Below are 17,998 nucleotides of genomic sequence, written 5' to 3' on the forward strand. Positions count from 1 at the left end.
CTCTCTCTCTCTCTCCCACCCCCCTCCGCCCCACTGTGAATAAATATTTAAATAGTCATTGGACCAGAGAATGAGAGAGTGAGAATGACTCTGTAGTCCAGTTGTTAGGGTGGTGTGAGACCCAGAGTCCAGTCCTCTGGTCTTGCATTAGTTAATCCACAGTCGAACAGCTTCAACAGGAGATGTTGAGGGGACACCCTGCCCATACACACACACACACACATCAGAACATAGGTGACGTGCGGGGGGCATGTGGGATCAAGTCCCCCCTGCAGATTTCTGCTTGGCCTGCCAGGGGCGAGGGAGGGAGAGTGGCTCTGTCCTTCTCCTGCAGTACCTGTCCCCCAGCACACTCGGCCCCTGTCCCTGGCAGCCGAGCCCGTGTGGGGAGCGGAAGGAGTGGGACCAGCTGCTTCTCATGCTGGCTGCTCTGGGTCGCTGCTCTGTGCAGTGCAGCAGCTGCCTGAGAGAGAGCTTGGCTGGGGAGGCAGCAGCCCAGCCCACCCGCTGTGGTCCCGGCTGCTGGGGATAGGCCGAGCGAGCTGGAAATATCCCAGGAGGGAGGGGAGTCTCCAGCTCTCTTTCAGGCAGCCACCGTGCTGCAGAGTCAGTGACCTGGAGTGGCCAGTTTTAGCCGGTGTGAGAAGCGGCTCCCTCCCACTCCCCTCCTGGACCCAGCTGCCAGGGAGAGTGGGCAAACATACTGGGGCAGAGGCACAGTGGGAGAAGGACAGGTAACTCTGGAGGGGTGGGGAGAGCATGGTGGCCCCGGGCTGGGCGCAGGTCAGGGAGGTCGCTGGGCAGAGGAGACACGTAGGGCTGTCACATGTCCTCCCCTTTCAGTTGTGCCCTCCCCAGTGTCAGGAGGCATGAGTTGTCCATGCATCATAATATCCCATAGTCTGGTAATTGAGGCACCCTCCTGAGAGATGGTTTCTCCTGCTCAGGTAGACCAGGGAATTCCACATTCCAGGTGAGTGTTCTAACCACTGGGTTAAAAGTTCTAAGCCAGGTGGCACTGGCACGAGGACCTCTAGCTGCTCGGTGTTGAGCAAGGCAGGCGCTGAACTCATTCCTACCAGAAGCAGCTTAGGCACCTAAGGTACCTGACTCAAGGAGATGCGTTCCTGTTGGTGGATTGCTAGCAGTGCTAGGCATCTCCCTGCAGCCTGAACTTTTTTGCCTATCTCTGAGGGAGGGGAGGGGCTTAGCACACACCCCTGTCGTTGGCAGCTCCCACCTAGCATGCTAGCTTTTGGGTGTCCCATTCTAAGGCACCTGTCTCTCCCCATTCATTGTGTAGGTGCCTAGGTGCCCTAACTCGGTTTTGTAGATCACAGTGTTGTTCCTGTGATTTTCTAGGAACCTAAAAGGAGGCACTGTGATGTTCAGTGTTGCAATGCCTAAGTCCCTTTATGGATCCCACCCTGTGTCCTGACTATTTTAGGGGGCACCTAAGTCTTCATGCTGCATCCTGGCAGTGGAGATCTTTGGGAAATTTGCTGACAGTCTCTAGATTTACATACCTAAGGTCTGGGTACCAGAGATTCTCAGTAGAGAACCTTCAACTCTGGACTTTTCTTCATCTATGGTCAGGCAGACCCCATGGGCTAGATCCTCAGCTGGTGTAAATCAGAGTAGCACCATTGACTTCAGTGCACTTTGACTTCAGTGGATCTATGCTGATTATATCAACTGAGGATCTGGCCTGAGGAACAGTGACCTTCATGGCATACTGCACAGGCTGATGGGGTGAGTTGGGAAAGGCTGATTTTCTTGGTAGTTATTGGTAGGGAAAGTTATTATTCTGACAATGTGTCATTCTCGGATTACTTGATTTTATTTTTTGTATATGTGCTGATACGTGCATTAATTACACTGAAAACTAGGTAGCTAAATAAATCTAACTAGAATTAATAATTGCATACTGCAGTGCATTGTAACAATCTGAGACATAGACTTTGCTACAAATGGAATTTAAGATTGTTAGAGTTCATATATAAGTGAATCTGCTTTATCTAATTATTGCACTTTGCTTTCTAGATAGTATGCAAATACTGTACGAGGTGGCAACAATGCTTATATTTGTTAGCCAATTTTAAGTGGCCTTCAAATTTCCCTTGGTACCCTGGCCCTGAAGTAAGATAATATTGTGTAATTGTGGATGCCAACATAGCCACAATTTAAGGAGTGTTTTTGTCTAAATCCATTTTTCTTTTGTGGTCCAGTCTTTATCAGCTGAGATATGTGAAGGATGGATAAATCAGTTCAGAAACATTCTCAGTAATTTAACAAGAAAGGGCTTTCATCTCAAGTCCTATAAGATCCAAGTGAAAACGAATATTTATGCTGCAGAAACAAGGTGGGGTGGAGAGAAGCAAACTTCCTTCTTTGGAAATCGCTACATCATATTTATTTTGCTTGGCTGTTTTCTGTCCCCCTTCCTTGTTTTTTGGATTTTGCTCTCTATTTTTTTCCACCATTCATTGCATCAGTGGGGAATTTATGCCTTTTGTTGTTGGCTGGTTTGCCAGATGGTTATTGAGTTATTTGATTTGCCAGATTACTTTGATGTGGTCTGGCTATGCGTTTAGGCAGGTTGGCTTGTCTTTTGGACATGTTTTAGTATTTGTGTTGTGATTTCCGTACAGTCATTAGATCCCTTTGCAATAGGCATAGTACAAACTGATTCAATTAATAAGTAACAAACGTTACCTTTGTTGTGAAATGCTCAGAAAGCTGACAACCATTTCTATGAACTGCCCCAGTAACCTCACAGCAGGAGGGACAGAATGGGGCTCTGCAAAAGTCCATAAGTGAGAACAAGAAGGATTATTAATCAACCTGACTGTATTTCTTCTGAAATGAGGACAACCACCAAGAACACTCCTGCCCACTCCTAATGGTGCCCCGACCTGATATCAATGGCTGCTGAAATAAGGATCATCAGCAAGGCTCTTTCCTTACTCTCCATTGCTAACGGAAGATCACCTTAAGCCACGTTGTGTGGCATGAAATGGCCTAAATCCTGAGTAAAAAAATATGAGGAAACCTGTGCGTTGAACTAGCCAGTCACAAGCAGAGCTGGGCAGAAAGTGGTAAGGATTGTCCATGAAAATTTGGAAAGAAACCAAGGTTTTTCATAATTATTCTTGAGAATTTTTAGAGATTTATTTTTTGATTCAAAAAACAGAAAACGTTTTGGTATTTTCTTGAAAAAAAAACCCAGAAAAATTGGAAATGAACAATAATTTTCATTTGCAAAACAGCTCATTTTTCAAAGAATTTCAACCAGCTGTAGCCACAAGCTTCCGAATAAACTTCCCCAAGAAAAAGTGGGAGGTCAGGGAGGTTAACTAAGATGTTTAGACAAAGAGCAAATGATTTAAGCAATGGAAGGCATCATGCCTTCTCAGAATGAGGCATTTAGCCACCTTCCCCATGAGTGGAGCCTCTGGTCTTCAGCGTCCTGGGCCTGCTGCTTAGGGCAACTGAGTACAGCAGTATTGAAAATCCTGGTAATTCCACTGCCCTGACAATTCTTCTAGGCTGATGGAGAACTAACCCTAGCTGGAATGCAACCTATCAACCCTGCCCCCACAGCAGCAACCAGCCAGATCTCTGGGCTACAGAGGAGATGGAGCAATATAGTGCTCAGGTCTCCAGGGCCTGCATGTATTGAAGAGCACATGGACTGTGGTGTTGGGGATTGAGGATAAAGTTTGTATGGTGCTAAGGGATTCACAGTTACATAGTTTCTCCAGTACTCCCTCCCTCTGGTGGGGGCCATGTAAGGGGCTGCAGAACATACTCTAGCCATTAGGCAAGGGCAGCTTTTTGTGGACCAGCTCTGTAGCCAATCTGCAGCCTTGGGAGAGACCCATCCCCATGCCCTTTGCACGTCTGCATGGCCCCTAGCCAGGCTCTTTGAACTGGGCATTGGAATTGACGCCTTCATGCCCAATTAAATATTTTTAAATGTATATGAAGTTCATTGCATTTTACCAGGGTTTGTTCTCGTTGTAGTAAGTGTGGATTTTATATACATAAATGCCATCACTGTTAAAGAGGTTACTATATGCCTGGAACAAGTTCCCTTTCTTTGCTGACAAACTAGCTTTCCTTTCACCCCATTTTAAAATATCCTTTCATCCTGAATCAGGACAAAATGTCAAATTTTACAGCATATTGAAAATTCTGAAATCTTTCATTTCAGAAACATTGAAATGACCTTATCAAACCATTTTGTTTCAATAATGTCAAAACATGATAGTATCAAATGTGAAATATAATGTACAAATGTAAAATATTAAACAAAATATATCCAAATTATAATGTAATAAATTACAAGGAAAGGGAAAAAAGTTTAAAAAAAATCAAAAGTTTAAATGATATGGAAAAATAAAGTCAGAATGAAGTGAAACATGAAAGTCAAAACAAAACAAGAAAGTAAACATGATTCAAAAGGTTATGAAGTTTTTCCATCAAAAATTTCATCAAAATTGACAGATTCCCATGAAATCTTTTGATTTTGATGAAATAGCATTTTCTGACAAAAATATTGCATTGAAAATATTTTGATTAGCTCTAATACCTAGAGATATAGATAAAGTAAGAGCAAATCTATGTGTTCAGTTTAATACATTTGCAAGAGACTTGTGCTTAAATAGCTAGAAACGGATACCCCCATAGATTATTATTACATACCCTTAAGAAAGTTTTAAAATTGGCTTTCTGTGCCACTGACTAGATACAGTTAGGCAAACTTCATCTCCAAGAAGCTACTAATATATATGAAAGAATCAGGGTGCTGTTTTGCTTTGGATAATTAATTTACCCAATTAGTTAAAGCTTGTACAGTGCTTTGATGGCTTAAAGAGCTAAATAAATGCCAGTTATTCTTTCTGTTTGACAATTGTGACCAGATATGATACTGCAAAATAAATCTTCCCTTAAATAATCCCTTAATAAATAGTTTATTGACCTTTGCATTATAGTCACAGATAGTCTTTGTCTGTGTCTGGTAACAGATATAAAAATGAAATCATGTATACAAATCCTCTTATTGGGGAGCAACTCAGACTTAGCACTCTTCTCTCACCAAAACACCAGGGGGATGATGACATAAATGTCATTTTGGGGCATAGTCTATGTTTTCCCTGTATTCCTTTCCCAGTCTCCCTGAGACATCCCCTTTCATTTCCTTCCCAGCTCTGCTCAGTCAGAACGAGATCAAAATACAATGATCTAATTCTGAATTTTGTTTTGTCATTTTAATGGCTCCATTGCTTTCCATGTTATAGGATAGTGTATAGCTTTGCTAGTGGGGTGCCTACACATGGCTTGTAGGTGAAAGGATTGGGCATTCTTAGCAGCTGGCTGATTGCTGCAGGACTCCCTTCTACAAGGTGTGAAAATGACCATGGATCCACCTTCACAACACAACATAAGACCTTCCTCTTAACGTTAACTTTTCTGCAATAACTACCCAGAAGGTGAGCAATAACAAACAAAGAACAAAGTAGTACTTTTCTTGGTGTTCCATGAACCAATCTTCAGCCTGATTAATTGTTCTGTGTAGGACTGGATGCATTCAGTTACCGTGATGAAATGGTGAGATTTGGGGGTTGTGTTTTTATGCTGGTTCTTCACTGGATGAAGAGAAAGCAAGTTTGCAAACGAGAGAGTACAGCTTGGATGAGGAATGAACATCAGCGCATGAGGGAAAAATTGTGCTCTGCCTCTCATAGGGTGCATAATGTAAGAGAAGTTGCAGGCACAATGGCAGAACTGGGTTCCAGACTATTGCCACTGTCGGCAATCTCATCTCCAAGTAGGGAAGTATGAGCAGGGCTCTGCCTCACAACTCGCAATACAGCCAAGACTATGTCTTAAAGCACAACTGAGCCCTGAATCTCTGATGTGCAGCTTGCAGAAACTTTCTTTAGATCCTTTCTTTTCTGAAAAAGTTAATGTTTAAATGGTCCTAAATATATTTGAGGCCAAATTTTCAAAGGTCATTGGTTAAGTAACATCTGCAAAATTTGAATGAATCAGATGAACACACAAACCAAATATTTGAGCATGCAAGTGAACATTTACACATGCAAAAATTGGCAATTGTAGAGATGGAACAAGTGGCAAAAATCTGGATCCAATTGTTTTGGGCAATGTTTGGGTCACGGTTTTGGTTTTGCCTGTTATAAATATAGGAGTCACCTGCAAAGCTTGGATCTAGATCCTGGATCTGAATGTAAACACCCCCATAGCTGAAGGTAGAGGGTATGGTGTGGAATTTTTGTTCTGATGATTTTCTAATGGGGCCAATATGATAGCATGCATAAGTAGTTTATTTAAGGTAGGCCTAGTGGCCCATTAAGCACGTCACACCTCTTTCCCCCCCTCTGTTCTCTCTACATTTGGGCCCTGGTTTAAAGTGACAGTCACTTATCAACTTTTTTTATGTCTCGTCAGAGTAATCTGAGCCACAGAATTAATGCAAACTGCAATTTCTGTAACCCTGGTTTTATTGGCCCAGTCTATACATTTGGGCACAAAACAACCAAGCAATTTCTTCTTATAACTGAGCAATCTCTTGTTTGGTTATAGTTCTCCAACATATGCAGCTTCTGGTGCAGTTGACCTGCACCTTCCCTTAACTTCTGGTCATCCAGCCTCCTCCTTGTCATCCCAGTCTGCCACTCTTCTTTTTAAAAGGCACAGTGCTGTTTATTATCTGGCATCCAGCACCTCCGGATGGTGAAAATTGGTAAAAACTCCACAAGGGGATCATCATGAAGATTTCATCCCCAGAAATCCATCCCTTTGGGTTTACTATGGGAAGAGGTAATCTGGGCCAATGGATGTAACGACCAGTTATTACATCATATTGAAAATATTTTGTTTGAGCTTTGTAGATGATCTAATACACTGGTGTATTAAAATTTTACAATGCATCCCATGCCCTTGTCACTCTCTCTCTATATATATATCTATAATTGAAATTGTGTGATGCAGAACAAAGTTGTGAGTTAAAGAAGAAACAAATCACCAGAGTTTATTTTGTTCTTTATTTGTTGTACTTCAGCTTTGAGAACCCCAGCATCAAAGTGTCAGAGAAATTTCTTCACTTTGCTTTTTCTCTTTCTGGACATTAAAGGGCACTTTCAAGTTAAACTTATAACATGCTTGTGTGAAAAGGATACTTTATGAAGTGCATCCTAGGCGAGTTGACCAAAGGGATTGTGAGGCTTCAAATTTAGCTTTTCACTCTGAAAGAGAAGAAGTCAAATCTTGCAATCAGAGTGAATTATGGTTCCATTCCTAAACCACCTTTCACCAGCTACACAAAACACCCATGTTTGTGTTTGCCACTAGTGTTTGGGAGAGATGACTGTTCCTTTAGCCTTTGTTTGCTTATGTGTGGCTTAAGGCTTATGCAAAAATTGGCGCATAAGTATAAAATAGTTTCCTGCACAGCAATACCTCAAGGTTTTGAAGAGAGGTCAGCTTTTAGGCTTTACTTTAATTGTTGCTCTTGTAATCCCAAGATGCTGAATGCTTTTTTTATTGCAGACATGGGCTGGGTAGACAAAACTTTAAAAAAACTAAGTACGGTGCTAAGCTTCTGAATGTTTTCACAAGACACCTCAGGGAATGTAGAGCTACAGTAGCTTTTAGCCACTTCGGTTTTGTGAAAATTTGGTATTGTAAAGCCGTTCTCCAGCTGTTGAGGTTGAGAATCTCATTGTTGGGGATTAGTATCACAATGGAGCAAAGTTACTATCAGAGATCTTAAAGAGCAGTGTCTTTTTTTGAGGGGGGAGGGTCCCAAAACACAATTCCTTTAATTATACAGAGCAGGATGGCTTTTAAATTTCAGCTCTGAAGTTAAACAAAAACAGTTAGATAAAAGTTCCAGTGAACACTCAATCTTAAACAATTGATCTCTGGTTTTCCAACTTGTCTTGGATTCTAAGGCAAATGTCAGGGATAAAAAGTCCTTTCTTTTCTTCTCACAATGTATGTATCTTCATTCAGTTCTCTCTTTAAAATACTGACTTTATTGTGGTTTACTGAAAATCTTCTCACTTCAGCATTTAGCTATAACATGAAGAAGGCAGTTTTATTAGTGGATCAATCCTAACAGAGCTACAATGTGCTGCAGCCTTCACTGTAGGATGGGCTGGCTCAAGGATGATCTTTATTCTGAGATGCTATATGCTGCTGACTCTGTATTATAAAGCCTTCCCAATACCTCCTCTTCTCCTCTCCTTTCCTTTGGAGCAAAATGGCTTCAAGAAGTAGCTATACCATCTGAAAACCTGATTCTTTAAGGTTGGTTGCATTTCCTGCTGACATCCTCACTATTTAAAATTGATTGATAGACCTCAGCAAAAGAATGTTTTGCATGCTACACTGATCCCTTATTAAACCAGAATAATTCTATTCATTTTCTCCAACAGATATTTTTCTCATAGGTGATGATATAAGAATCTCTCCCACTGCTGTGGGCCCAATTTTTTCAGTCCTTACTTAGGCCAAACACCCTTTAATTTCATTTCCTCATTTATGATCTTCTAGAAGAGCTATTATTTGTACAGCACTGGGGGGTCCTGCTCCATGATGAGGGCTCCTAGGTGCTATGGTAATACAAATAATAATAATACCAAAATATTTAGCTGAAGATTTGAAAGTAGGATTTATAAATATAGGGTACAGGCAAAACTTGACTTATAAATATAGGGTGCTCTAGAAAGAAAGGTTTCCTTTTATTTTTCATCATATACCTCTTAGGAGCTAGATTGTGCCCTTATTTCACTCAGGTGAGTAAGGTCTCCTTACGCAGCTAACCTGGATCTTGAGTCTGGGTCTGCTGCAGATCATGATCCCTGCCCTCCAGCTACTTGCAAATAGACTATTGGGGGATGGAGCAAAGACAAGAGTAGCTGGCCAGGTGTGAAGGGGGAAGTAAGCTGAACTCTTTCAAGAGTTGCAATAACTTACATCCACCGCAGAGTGAGAGAGGAGGAATTGTGCCCCAAAGAATTGTCTCTGAGGCACAATGCCTTCTGGGGCTACTGCTCATTCATCAGCTCTTGCTCAGGGCTAAGCCTAAAGGCACAGTTCAGCCCTTTTGTGGGTGAAAGTGATTATTGATTTCAATGGGAGTTAGGTGCCTAAATACCTTTGAGGATCTGGGCTGAGGTGTTTGAATGCCCAACTTTAGACACCCTAAAGAGGCCTGGTTTCCAGAAGTGCTGAGCACCCATTCCCTGAAAATCAAGACTCTTCTAACATGTCTCAGGTTGGCCACTGGAAGCATCCAAAATCACTAGTCAATTTAAAAAAAAATTAAGCCATGCATTCCTACACGTTACTTCAATTGTATTATTTTTGTAGATAAGTTCATGGAGGATACGTCCAGCAATGGCTATTAGTCAAGATGGGCAGGGATGCAACCCCATGTTCTGGGTGTCCCTAGCCTCTGGCTGCTAGAAGCAGACAGTGGACAACAGAGGATAGATCACTCAATGGTTGCCTGTTCTGTTAATTCCCTCGGAAGATCCTGGCACTGGCCACTGTTGGAAGACAGTATACTGGGCTAAATGGACCATTGACCTGACCCAGTATGGCCATTCTTATGTAACAAATCATACAGGTATTTTGATGCATAAGGCCCTGATCATTCAGGGTGATTAAGACAGGTGAACCTTGCTCCTGCAAAGTCTCATTGAAGGCTCCTCCTAGGAACAGAGATATTGACAAATGCAAGGGTCCACCTCACTGCAGCATCAGGGCTGCAGTCAGCATTCACTGTGTGAACGTATCCATTACCTTCCATCGCTCTGTGTATGCTAAACATTCTAAAGCTGCAATCATCTGGAGGAAAGTATCTATTTTAGGCTTATGCTAGAGCTGAAATCCATCAGGGTGCCTGACAGTAGTTCATCGTAGAGCTATGAATAATGTATTACATATTTTACCAGTGGTGAGGTAGTGTTAACTGAATTAATCCTGTTTGATTTCTTTATATATAAAAAAACTAGTTTCCTTTTAGATCTTATTCTTCCTATAGTGAAACAGGTATTTGAGTAAAGTAAGTAATTTTTCTTCCTGTCTCCTTTAGAAAAAAATACTTGTGGGTTCTTTCTCTTTGACTTAAACACATTCATCCTCCCTAAAGCTTTTAAAAGAAGCAGAGCTTTCAAGATCAAAGATATTCATACAACACCTGTACTAACACTATTTTCAATTGCTGTTGACCATTCTTTGTGATATTGTTTTATGCAGGTGCTTTGTCAGTTAAATATTTAGGAATACAAAAAGTATGAACACTGAGTATCTATGTGTATCTTCTTATCAAACTTACAAAAGAAGAGCTTGTTGATTAATCAAAAAATAAATAGATGGATATAATCGCTTCACTCCACTGCTATTTGTGGGTTCATATTCTTTGAGAATATTCATATAATCATGAAAATGGTTGTGAATCCTGGAAGTTTTGCAGATTTTAGTCATGAATAATTTTTAACAAAATTTGGACTGGAAGTATGTTGTTTGGATTTGCCAGTCATCCTGTCTTATTACTCCTTTTAAAAATGTTTCAGTTGGCCAGTCAGAGATCAGAAATAATTCCATGTGAGTTAAGTTACCAGTCATACACAGCATGTAGAGGATGTTGTGTATACTCAAGGGAGCAGTTTGCAAGAAAACCATAGGCTTAACATTGTTCATGCAAACTAGTTAGCAAACACTCATGAATAACAAATCAGAAATCCGTATCCCTTCACAAACAATCCATGAACAGAAAAAAGGGATAAACTCATAGCAACTATTGATCACAACAAATGACTCAACCAGTTCTATTTGCAAGTATATTGAATTTTAAATCATATCATGCTGAGGCAGAAACTCCCTTTTAACTTTTATTAACAGTAAACCAGCTAGATTTCAAGAATGAACCTAAGAAAGGAAACTAAATACATTAAAGAGATGTCTACGTTTAGGATCCATTGACCATTGAAGTCAGTGAGAATCTTTCCATTGGCTTCAATAGGCTTGGGCTCAGGCCCTTAAAGAAGGAACTAAATCTACTTTCTCACCTGATATGAAATTTGCACTTTAGAAAGAGTTATTTGTCAAAGAACACATTTACTTTCTTTACAAAATCTAACATGAAGTTTTGCTATGTTGGGGTTAACAGGTTTGTCTAGTTTAATTGGCAATTTTATTGTATTGCCCAGGTCCACCTAGAAGCAGGACAAGAATTGTTTAAAGGGAGAGTATGGGATGATCTAGCCCCAGGACAAGTGCTCAAACATCAAGGTGATGGGCACCATATGAGGCTCTGAAGAGAACTGAATGTTCATACTGCTGTGCTGGGGGGTTGGAGGGGGGGACTGCAATACATGCCAGTTAAAGGCAGAAAAATGCTCACTAGAAAATGGAGTGATATAAGTTTCAAGAAATTTTATTTTGTGCCTCTTGTTGCTGAAATGGCAGTGAGAAGGCAGGAATCACTATTTACAGTACATCACATACAATAGCACAGACTGAAGTAACGTGAACATGTTCTAGCTTTTATGCAGATATAATGGAAAGTGTCTTTTTTTGTTGTTGTCATTTTTTGGATGTAATGAGTAGCCCTCTGCTGTGTCCTGACACACTGTGTCAATCCTGTTGTGACAAAAGTACAAACTGGACTATGGGACCACTGTGTCCCTTTTAACTGTGGATCAGGGTACCTCTCACACTGCTCTGCTAGTGACAAGCAGCCCCTTCAGGCTTCACTTTCACACAGCCATTAGCATGTGAAGGCACACCCAATGTTACATGCAGGCTTGCACAGTCACTCATTAACTATACACAGGCAGACACCAGCAAATCCCCCCAGCCCTAGTCTTGCACCCCCCAAATGGACCGTTTTACACTGCTCAAGACTTTCTCTTGAACAATGCAAGCTCATTAATTAATTTGCCACTTCATCAAGGGATAGTGGGCATGCACCAGCCATTGTAATCTGAGCAGATTACCCAAGCACTTTAGACAAACTCACTGGTAAAGACAAAACAGTAAAATAAGTTTATTAACTACAGAAAGATAGATTTTAAGTGATTGTAAGTGTTAGGCATGGAGGTCAGAGTTGGTTACATAAGAAATAAAAGGTAAAATTGAAGTCTAAATCCTAAACTTTAGCAGGCTAAGCAAGATTTGAATCAAACTTTTTCTCACCCTACTGGACATTGCAAGCAGAATTCAGTTCACAGTTCATACTAGCTAGAAAGCATTCTAGCTAGGACCATCCCTTCCTCCCCAGTTCATGAAGGCTTCTCTTTGTCTTCCAAAGATCTTGTTTCCAGGTGTTGAGATGGGGGAAGAGAGAGGTGAAGTGGTGATGCCATTCCCCCCCCCCTCGTTATACTCTCTTCCAGGTGCTGGAAAGATCATTGCTGTGTCACAGGGGTTAGACAGCCCCCATTGTGTACATGCTCTCTTAGGAGTCTCTGGGAGGGGCCCATTGGGAAAGTAGATTCTCCTTAGTGGGCCACCAACACATGGCTGGCTAGTACTAATGTAAATCTGAGGAGTCAGTTTCTCCTTTGTTGCCACTGAAGGGCTATCTGTGGGCATCTACCAGACTCAAACATATTTCAATAACAACCATATAACAAAATATCATAACTCCATATACAATGATGTTATGCATATTTTGAGAGAACAATGAGTTTCAGCAAATCCTGACTTTTCATATATCTTACAAGGCATTCTTTGTACAAACTATCATAACCATATATAGCAGCGGTGAATACGTGGGTCCAGGGTGCTATTTTCAGATACGTTATGTCATACCTGTCTTAACAATAGCTGAAATCGGAGTTGGAGCACCACTAAGTGTAAACCCCAGCTCCAGTCACTGAAATAGGTTATACAGATGGGGGTGGGGAGAATTGACTCCCAAATCAGAAACCCTGTGGTTTTTATTCTGAAAGCTGAATGTATAAAATAGTCTAGACACTAGAGTTGCACAAATTTCTCCAACAGGGGGCACATTCCTCCACAGTATATGCTGAGTTCTCTTGACAAATGTTATCCTCCCCCACGTGCACTCTTCAGTCTCCCAATATTTCAGAATACAAACCTCTGTCTCTATTAAATAAACTGTAAGAATCAGCCAGGAAACTTCACAAATACTGCAACACCTACACTCTGTTGCAAATTGTAAAATGTGTCAAATGTCTATATGCAAATAGACTTCCTGACAACAACCCCCGGTGGGGAAAATACAGACCACGAAACTGATTGAACTCCAAAGGTTATTTTCAGCAGCTATTATTTTTACAGTTTGACGTATGGTTTTTATAAGAAATTTGGAGGTAGGCGTGTGTGTGTGTGAGAGAGAGTGAGAGACAGAGCAGGAGAGTTTGTATATGGGAGAATGAAGAGAGTAGCGACCGGCCACCAGATCAGAAATGGACAGTAATGACAAAGGGACACAGGGGTTCAAACACAATGTGCCACTTTATCCTTGGTGGGTCATACTGGCCTCTGCCACATACCAAAGGGGTCCTTTTCTTGCACTTTGGCAAGGCTTGTATAGCTTGTCAAGCCAATAAAGTCTCACTGAATTGAATTGCATGTGAGTTGGATGGTGAAAGATATAGATAGATAGATAGATAGATAGATCACATGAAAGATAAAAGAGGTTATAATAGCTCTTACACTGAACTGATAAGACCTCACCTGAACAGCTGTATTCATTGCAGGCCTTTATATTTTAAAAAGGACAGTTTATCTAAAGCACATGCATTGTGCTCTGAAGAACACCAAAACTTGGCTACGGCAAACCAGCACAGAAAGTGAATTGCACAAGAATCCTCTGTCACCGTCCTAGAAATGTTGATCCTTTTCTTGTAGACAATGCAAGGGAAAGTGTCACTCCTCATTCTTATGTATGAGTTCCGCTGTATTCCTTTTACTGTTGCTGTGATGTGTTGCAGGGCACTGATGGAGCACAATGCCATATATTTCACCATGACGTCTGTTTTGTAGAATGTCCTTCAAGATCCAGAGGCATAAAGTGTAAGTCGTATTTATTCAAAATAGCCCCATATGGCTGATATTTGGCTCTGTATCTGCATTTGAACTTTTTCAGGCTTCAGGAGTTTTGTCTGGCTTATTATAGAACTAGGAATTTACCATGAAGTTTACATCCAAATTCTGGGTTGTTCATATCCAGAGTTTTTCTTCAGAACCATCTCTGGGTTTGTCTATTTAGTGACTATGCGGCAAGCCAAGGTGTGAATGGACAGCACTCCAGCTTGCCATGCACTAATGTATAGACACTGATACGGTGCACTGAAAGTGTACGGTGCACTTTCAAGCCTAGCAGTGTCCATTCGGCACGTTATTGTGCAGTACGCTTCTATTTACGGAGGCCAGGTCTACATGACAAAGTTTTGTGAAGATAGTTTCCAACATGTTCCAGGTTTGCTGGAAAATGGGCTAGCTTTACTTTTTGCACACAAGTGGGCTGAGGTTTCTGTATGTAACAAAACACATTCCAGTAGCTGGGTTTGATCTGTGGGGCTTGGAATTTCATAAGGAAAATTTCACCCAGGTGCAGCCCGATGAGTGAGTTGCACTATGAACACAGTTTCAGCTTTACCTAAAAATGTTTGCCTTTGAGGTTTTAAGCCTCACCCTTAGCCATTATTTGAATGCATGTTATTTTATTTGTGTTTTAATATAGCATGTCCAAGATGCAGGTGTTGTATTGAAATGATGTCTTGTACACTGCCTATCTTGAACCTGTGTGTGGGAGGTGATCTTATGAAACAGTGCCTGTCTCTTAATACATGTAGGAAGGTATGAAATTGGAGCATAATAATCATTAATACTTTGCAACTCTAATGCCTTCCATCGAAAGATCCCAAGTGTTTTATGAACATCAGTTAGCATAGCGTCCAAGTGTCCTATGGAGTAGGTATTATCACCCTCGTTTTACATATAAGATGAGGTACAAGGAGGTTAAAGCCAAAATTTTCAAGCATGAAATTTTCAATCCAGTTGTGGTGACTTAGAAGAAATTCCTATAGTTCAGAGAAGAATCCAGGCTTCCAAGGAGGCAGCCCTGTCTCGTATCTACAGCAGGGGATTGGGAGTTTATAAAGAGCTGTGAATAGCAGCGAAGGTTTGTGTTCTGTTTCCAGCTCCTTATAACTATTCTCATCCCCATCTGTGCCGGTTACATTGCCGGTACCACAAGATCTGACACCTGGTAAGGAAGCAGTAAATTTACTTTCAGTGGGAAGGGAGGTGGGAGTGGCAGCAGCCGGAAATGTAGGGGAAGACCAGGCCTTACCTTCTTCAAAGTTGCCTCTTCACTTTCCCCTGGGGAATTACTAGTCCTGTTGAAGGTGTGAGGAAGCCAGCACTCTCTTCCTTTGATTCCTTACATCCTGTGGGCCCACAGCCTGCACATCAACCAGCCCCTCCATTGATCTACCTTCCACGCAACCATGCTTTAGGATAAAACGCCACACTAGCCATAAGTTGTCTGAATGACAAGCAGCAAGTAGCTCCCAGCAGCCTGAGAGCCAACAGGCGGCCTGGTATCCAAAGGCTGTCACTCTGTGGCATCCAAAGGCTGTCACTCTGTGGCAAAAGCAGGACTGGAAGTAACTAGTAATGATTCAAAATAGTTTCTGTGGCATACTTTCAGCCCTAGTGATCAGTTTACATTCTCTCACTTGCAGTAAGAAGGGTTTGTGGTGGGGTGTCATCTTTGACTCCTTCCTTTCTCTTATCTCACACATCCAGGACATCTAAATCCTGCTCTTCTTCCTTCCTAACAACTGTGATGTCTGACCTTACCTTTCTGTCTGTGCAACTGAGACTCTCAGCCGGGCCCTCACCGTCTCCCAGCTTGCAACCTCCTCCTCTACACTCATATCACACCCCTTCAATTCATGCAAATTGCAGAAATTCCACCCTGCCTGATCATGTCCCCCACTTTGTATCCTCAGTTTTCCCCTCTTTTCCACCATACCAGCTATAATCTTCTTGTCCTCACATTGCAAATCCTTTACAACTCTTCCCCCACATTGTCCCCCACCACCTCCACTCTGTTGATGATACCAGCCATCCCCCATTTGTCCATTTTCTCTGTTGCCACTTATGTGTGGAATGCCCTATCTGAACAAGCTCACAAGGCCACTACCTGTCTAATCCTTCAGATCCCTCCCTGAGACCCACTTCTTGCCTACAAGAAGTTTGCTAACTAATACCAATGGGGTAGAGTCCAGTCCAGGATAGTAGATATTTTTGTATTTATAAAATAGACTGCCTGACTATATTTTGTGCCTCTCCTCTACCCTTCATTTATCACTGATCTGCTTAGATCATTAGCTTTTGGGGGCAGGACCGTGTTTCAGTGTATTTTTACATAATTCAAATAAACAATAAGTAACAGGCACCTAATTCCCGCTGAATTTTGGGTACCTCACTACCACTTGTGAGTTGGAAATCTACCCCACTGTTAATAACACTTGCTGTACTGGCTGACACAATATGCTTTAAAAGTGTTGTGGTTTTGAAATCTTTCTCCCATCTCTTTTTATTTCCCATAAAAATAACATGATTCAACCCTGTCGATGTTGTGATGTCCCGTCCCTTTAAATGGTCAGTGCAAAGCCTCACTTTTATGTTAGTTTCAGTTTTGCAGCCAGAATAATAAAGTTGCCACAGCAGACAGCTGTTTCTTTCAGCTCCCTCTGTGTCTCTTTCTGTCTGTCTGTCTGTCTGTCTATCTCCTTCTTTGCTGGCTCCAGAAGTATAATCATGATGATGAGAAATGTATTGTGTCCAGTGCTGCCTCTGCCTGAAGAAGACGAAGAAAAAGAAGGAAGCAAATAATACTGTAAAACATGGGGACAGAAGTCCATGTAGAGGCACAGGGTGACAGACTGCTGTTGTTGCTGCTGGGACCTTGTGAGCCAGCCAGCTAGAGATGGGGAAATAGGAAAATAAAGATAACACAAAGGATAAGAGTTCTGCAATTACTGCCAGAATTGTTCAAACAGAGCAGTGAAGTGGAAGCAAGCATTCAGCTTGACTGACCATGTGCATGTAGGCAGAGAAACAGCTTAGTCAGCATTGAGGGTGTGTCACCAGCAGAGGGAGACCAAGTACAGACAAAGGAGTGTGTAAGCACACAGCCAGCAGAGGGTGCTGAAGCCCAGATAGTGCAGTAACAGCAACAACAAAATTCCCCATGGCAAAGGCATACAAGAGGCATGAAGTCCAACAGGAGAACGGAGAATTGGCACCTTTTGTGGGTGCAGCTGGTGAGTTTGATGAAAACCACAAACCATGGATGGTGTACCTCGAATGTTTTGAGCAATTTGTAATCTGCAACACCATTCCAGATGGACAACGAGTTTCAGCCTTGCTGACAGTGATGTGTCTGAAGGCATACAGAGTGCTGTATGACCTATTGTCTCCCACCGTGTCTGGAACTGCCACGTACACTGCAATTACTGCAGTAATGCAGGAACATTTTTCTCCTATCCCGTCGATGACAACACAATGATAGTGACTTCATCCGTGACATCAGGGAAGTGGAGAGTCAGTAGTGCAGTATGTTGCTGCTTTAAGGAAGTTATTAGAGCATTGTCAGTTTAGACAAACATTAAGTGATGCCTGGCATGACCAATTAGTCTTTGGATTATGCAATGACCAGGTCCACAAGAAGTTACTGATTGTATCAATGCTTACATTCAAGAAGGCTGTTGAAGTAGCAGTTGCAATGGAGATGACAGAGAAGGATTCTCTGGAATTTAGTGTGAACCAAGAAGTTTGCCTCCCGCATTGGTGAGACAGAAGACCATCGGAACATAAGGAATTTCCATGTGGCCACTGTGCACAAACTACGCATGCTGAGAAGGGCTGTGGGGCATGCCAGGTTATTTGCAGAAAGTGCCAGAAGAAAGGACAC

General features: G+C 41.8%; 1 long non-coding RNA gene across 1 annotated transcript; it reads left to right on the top strand.

The window, feature by feature from the left end:
- The first annotated feature begins 617 nt into the window (after positions 1-617).
- Positions 618-17,170, top strand: LOC141981795 (uncharacterized). The gene is made up of 3 exons (XR_012637924.1): positions 618-734; positions 14,001-14,082; positions 16,871-17,170. It is a non-coding gene; the product is annotated as an uncharacterized LOC141981795 (long non-coding RNA).
- The last annotated feature ends 828 nt before the right edge of the window (positions 17,171-17,998 follow it).

The sequence above is a fragment of the Natator depressus genome, chromosome 2 (genome assembly GCF_965152275.1).
Source record: "Natator depressus isolate rNatDep1 chromosome 2, rNatDep2.hap1, whole genome shotgun sequence".
Lineage (NCBI taxonomy): Eukaryota > Metazoa > Chordata > Testudines > Cheloniidae > Natator > Natator depressus.